The sequence below is a fragment of the Chiloscyllium punctatum genome, chromosome 3 (assembly GCF_047496795.1).
Source record: "Chiloscyllium punctatum isolate Juve2018m chromosome 3, sChiPun1.3, whole genome shotgun sequence".
In the NCBI taxonomy this organism is placed as follows: Eukaryota; Metazoa; Chordata; class Chondrichthyes; order Orectolobiformes; family Hemiscylliidae; genus Chiloscyllium; species Chiloscyllium punctatum.
In genome coordinates, this window is record NC_092741.1 from 40,268,738 (window position 1) to 40,273,737 (window position 5,000).

The following is a 5,000-nucleotide window of genomic DNA, read 5'->3' on the forward strand; positions in this document are numbered from 1 at the left end:
CTGCTTCATAGGGCTGCAGCCTGCATTCTCTCATCCTTCCACACTCCTCCACGCCTCCATTTCGGAATGGCAGGCAGTGACCAGTGGGGTACCGCAGGGATCAGTACTGGGACCGCAGCTTTTTACAATATATGTTCATGATATAGAAGATGCTATTAGCAATAACATTAGCAAATTTGCTGATGATACTGAGCTGGGTGGCAGGGTGAAATGTGATGAGGATGTTAGGAGATTACCGGGTGACCTGGACAAGTTAGGTGAGTGGTCAGATGCATGGCAGATGCACTTTAATGTGGATAAATGGATGCTTATCCACTTTGGTGGCAAGAACAGGAAGGCAGATTACTACCTAAATGGAATCAATTTCGGTCAAGGGACAGTACCGAGAGATCTGGGGGTTCTTGTACACCACTCAATGAAGGTCAGCATGCAGGTACAGCAGGTAGTGAAGAAGGCTAATAGCATGCTGGCCTTCATAACAAGAGGGATCGAGTACAGAAGCAAAGAGGTTCTTCTGCAGGTGTACAGGGCCCTGGTGAGACCACACCTGGAGTACTGTGTGCAGATCTGGTCTCCAAATTTGAGGAGAGACATTCTGGCTATTGAGGGAGTGCAGCGTAGGTTGACGAGGTCAATTCCTGGAATGGCGGGATTACCTTACACTGAAAGACTGGAGCGACTGGGCTTGTGTACCCTTGAGTTTAGAAGACTGAGAGGGGATCTGGTTGAGACATATAGGATTATCAAAGGATTGGACACTCTGGCGGCAGGAAACGTGAGTGCCGAAACAGAGGACACAGCTTAAAAATACGGGGTAGACCGTTTAGGACAGAGATGAGGAGAAACGTCTTCACCCAGAGAGTGGTGGCTGTGTGGAATGCTCTGCCCCAGAGGGCAGTGGAGGCCCAGTCTCTGGATTCATTGAAGAAAGAGTTGGACAGAGCTCTCAAGGATAGTGGAATCAAGGCTTATGGAGATAAGGCAGGAACAGGATACTGATTAAGGATGATCAGCCATGATCATATTGAATGGTGGTGCAGGCTCCAAGGGCAGAATGGCCAACTCCTGCACCTATTGTCTATTGTCCTCCTTTCCTGACTGCCAGCCGCAGACAGCGTGCAGCCCCAATCCCTTTCTTTCCGTCTTTCTTGCTGATTTTGGCAGCGCTCCGCTCTCCTCCCCTCCCTGTCTCCTGCCTGCAGGAGACTGATGCCAGGCACAGCGGCAGCAAAAATAACCTGTCGCTGCATTGCGTGCGTGGCCCAACACGAGTGCAGAGGGGTGACTTGAGCAGCCCCTGCTGGCGGAAAAAGCCTACTGCACCTGGTATTCCCAGGCGGTCTCCCATCCAAGTACTAACCAGGCCTGAGTCTGCTTAGCTTCCGAGATCAGACGAGATCGGGCGTTTTCAGACTAGTATGGCCGTAGGCGCTGGCCCCTGCCTTTTCTCCCCACTTCAAGGCGTGCTGGCCAGCCACATTTTCTTTGCTGCTCTTTCTCTTGATCCCCTTTGTTTTTTTTTTCTCTCTTTTCTCTTTGCTCTTCCTCCTCCGTGCGTGCTTCCCTCCCTCCCTCCCTCCAGCTAGCCCTTGCCCACCAGGCTCCTGTCGTCTCCCACATCCCCACACAGGCCAACTGCAAGACCTCCCCCTGCTTCATAGGGCTGCAGCCTGCATTCTCTCATCCTTCCACACTCCTCCACGCCTCCATTTCGGAATGGCAGGCAGTGACCAGTGGGGTACCGCAGGGATCAGTACTGGGACCGCAGCTTTTTACAATATATGTTCATGATATAGAAGATGCTATTAGCAATAACATTAGCAAATTTGCTGATGATACTGAGCTGGGTGGCAGGGTGAAATGTGATGAGGATGTTAGGAGATTACCGGGTGACCTGGACAAGTTAGGTGAGTGGTCAGATGCATGGCAGATGCACTTTAATGTGGATAAATGGATGCTTATCCACTTTGGTGGCAAGAACAGGAAGGCAGATTACTACCTAAATGGAATCAATTTCGGTCAAGGGACAGTACCGAGAGATCTGGGGGTTCTTGTACACCACTCAATGAAGGTCAGCATGCAGGTACAGCAGGTAGTGAAGAAGGCTAATAGCATGCTGGCCTTCATAACAAGAGGGATCGAGTACAGAAGCAAAGAGGTTCTTCTGCAGGTGTACAGGGCCCTGGTGAGACCACACCTGGAGTACTGTGTGCAGATCTGGTCTCCAAATTTGAGGAGACACATTCTGGCTATTGAGGGAGTGCAGCGTAGGTTGACGAGGTCAATTCCTGGAATGGCGGGATTACCTTACACTGAAAGACTGGAGCGACTGGGCTTGTGTACCCTTGAGTTTAGAAGACTGAGAGGGGATCTGGTTGAGACATATAAGATTATCAAAGGATTGGACACTCTGGCGGCAGGAAACGTGAGTGCCGAAACAGAGGACACAGCTTAAAAATACGGGGTAGACCATTTAGGACAGAGATGAGGAGAAACGTCTTCACCCAGAGAGTGGTGGCTGTGTGGAATGCTCTGCCCCAGAGGGCAGTGGAGGCCCAGTCTCTGGATTCATTGAAGAAAGAGTTGGACAGAGCTCTCAAGGATAGTGGAATCAAGGCTTATGGAGATAAGGCAGGAACAGGATACTGATTAAGGATGATCAGCCATGATCATATTGAATGGTGGTGCAGGCTCCAAGGGCAGAATGGCCAACTCCTGCACCTATTGTCTATTGTCCTCCTTTCCTGACTGCCAGCCGCAGACAGCGTGCAGCCCCAATCCCTTTCTTTCCGTCTTTCTTGCTGATTTTGGCAGCGCTCCGCTCTCCTCCCCTCCCTGTCTCCTGCCTGCAGGAGACTGATGCCAGGCACAGCGGCAGCAAAAATAACCTGTCGCTGCATTGCGTGCGTGGCCCAACACGAGTGCAGAGGGGTGACTTGAGCAGCCCCTGCTGGCGGAAAAAGCCTACTGCACCTGGTATTCCCAGGCGGTCTCCCATCCAAGTACTAACCAGGCCTGAGTCTGCTTAGCTTCCGAGATCAGACGAGATCGGGCGTTTTCAGACTAGTATGGCCGTAGGCGCTGGCCCCTGCCTTTTCTCCCCACTTCAAGGCGTGCTGGCCAGCCACATTTTCTTTGCTGCTCTTTCTCTTGATCCCCTTTGTTTTTTTTTTCTCTCTTTTCTCTTTGCTCTTCCTCCTCCGTGCGTGCTTCCCTCCCTCCCTCCCTCCAGCTAGCCCTTGCCCACCAGGCTCCTGTCGTCTCCCACATCCCCACACAGGCCAACTGCAAGACCTCCCCCTGCTTCATAGGGCTGCAGCCTGCATTCTCTCATCCTTCCACACTCCTCCACGCCTCCATTTCGGAATGGCAGGCAGTGACCAGTGGGGTACCGCAGGGATCAGTACTGGGACCGCAGCTTTTTACAATATATGTTCATGATATAGAAGATGCTATTAGCAATAACATTAGCAAATTTGCTGATGATACTGAGCTGGGTGGCAGGGTGAAATGTGATGAGGATGTTAGGAGATTACCGGGTGACCTGGACAAGTTAGGTGAGTGGTCAGATGCATGGCAGATGCACTTTAATGTGGATAAATGGATGCTTATCCACTTTGGTGGCAAGAACAGGAAGGCAGATTACTACCTAAATGGAATCAATTTCGGTCAAGGGACAGTACCGAGAGATCTGGGGGTTCTTGTACACCACTCAATGAAGGTCAGCATGCAGGTACAGCAGGTAGTGAAGAAGGCTAATAGCATGCTGGCCTTCATAACAAGAGGGATCGAGTACAGAAGCAAAGAGGTTCTTCTGCAGGTGTACAGGGCCCTGGTGAGACCACACCTGGAGTACTGTGTGCAGATCTGGTCTCCAAATTTGAGGAGAGACATTCTGGCTATTGAGGGAGTGCAGCGTAGGTTGACGAGGTCAATTCCTGGAATGGCGGGATTACCTTACACTGAAAGACTGGAGCGACTGGGCTTGTGTACCCTTGAGTTTAGAAGACTGAGAGGGGATCTGGTTGAGACATATAGGATTATCAAAGGATTGGACACTCTGGCGGCAGGAAACGTGAGTGCCGAAACAGAGGACACAGCTTAAAAATACGGGGTAGACCGTTTAGGACAGAGATGAGGAGAAACGTCTTCACCCAGAGAGTGGTGGCTGTGTGGAATGCTCTGCCCCAGAGGGCAGTGGAGGCCCAGTCTCTGGATTCATTGAAGAAAGAGTTGGACAGAGCTCTCAAGGATAGTGGAATCAAGGCTTATGGAGATAAGGCAGGAACAGGATACTGATTAAGGATGATCAGCCATGATCATATTGAATGGTGGTGCAGGCTCCAAGGGCAGAATGGCCAACTCCTGCACCTATTGTCTATTGTCCTCCTTTCCTGACTGCCAGCCGCAGACAGCGTGCAGCCCCAATCCCTTTCTTTCCGTCTTTCTTGCTGATTTTGGCAGCGCTCCGCTCTCCTCCCCTCCCTGTCTCCTGCCTGCAGGAGACTGATGCCAGGCACAGCGGCAGCAAAAATAACCTGTCGCTGCATTGCGTGCGTGGCCCAACACGAGTGCAGAGGGGTGACTTGAGCAGCCCCTGCTGGCGGAAAAAGCCTACTGCACCTGGTATTCCCAGGCGGTCTCCCATCCAAGTACTAACCAGGCCTGAGTCTGCTTAGCTTCCGAGATCAGATGAGATCGGGCGCTTTCAGACTAGTATGGCCGTAGGCGCTGGCCCCTGCCTTTTCTCCCCACTTCAAGGCGTGCTGGCCAGCCACATTTTCTTTGCTGCTCTTTCTCTTGATCCCCTTTGTTTTTTTTTTCTCTCTTTTCTCTTTGCTCTTCCTCCTCCGTGCGTGCTTCCCTCCCTCCCTCCCTCCAGCTAGCCCTTGCCCACCAGGCTCCTGTCGTCTCCCACATCCCCACACAGGCCAACTGCAAGACCTCCCCCTGCTTCATAGGGCTGCAGCCTGCATTCTCTCATCCTTCCACACTCCTCC

At 51.8% G+C, this 5,000-nt stretch overlaps 3 non-coding genes across 3 annotated transcripts; all 3 read right to left on the bottom strand.

Annotated features, from left to right (window-relative positions):
• Positions 1–1,311: 1,311 nt before the first annotated feature.
• LOC140474846 (5S ribosomal RNA) lies at positions 1,312–1,430 on the bottom strand. Its single transcript, XR_011959469.1, has one exon. It is a non-coding gene; the product is annotated as a 5S ribosomal RNA (ribosomal RNA).
• A 1,531-nt stretch (positions 1,431–2,961) lies between these two features.
• Positions 2,962–3,080, bottom strand: LOC140474856 (5S ribosomal RNA). The gene has a single exon (XR_011959479.1). It is a non-coding gene; the product is annotated as a 5S ribosomal RNA (ribosomal RNA).
• Positions 3,081–4,611: 1,531 nt separating this feature from the next.
• Positions 4,612–4,730, bottom strand: LOC140471452 (5S ribosomal RNA). Its single transcript, XR_011957051.1, has one exon. It is a non-coding gene; the product is annotated as a 5S ribosomal RNA (ribosomal RNA).
• Positions 4,731–5,000: the final 270 nt, after the last annotated feature.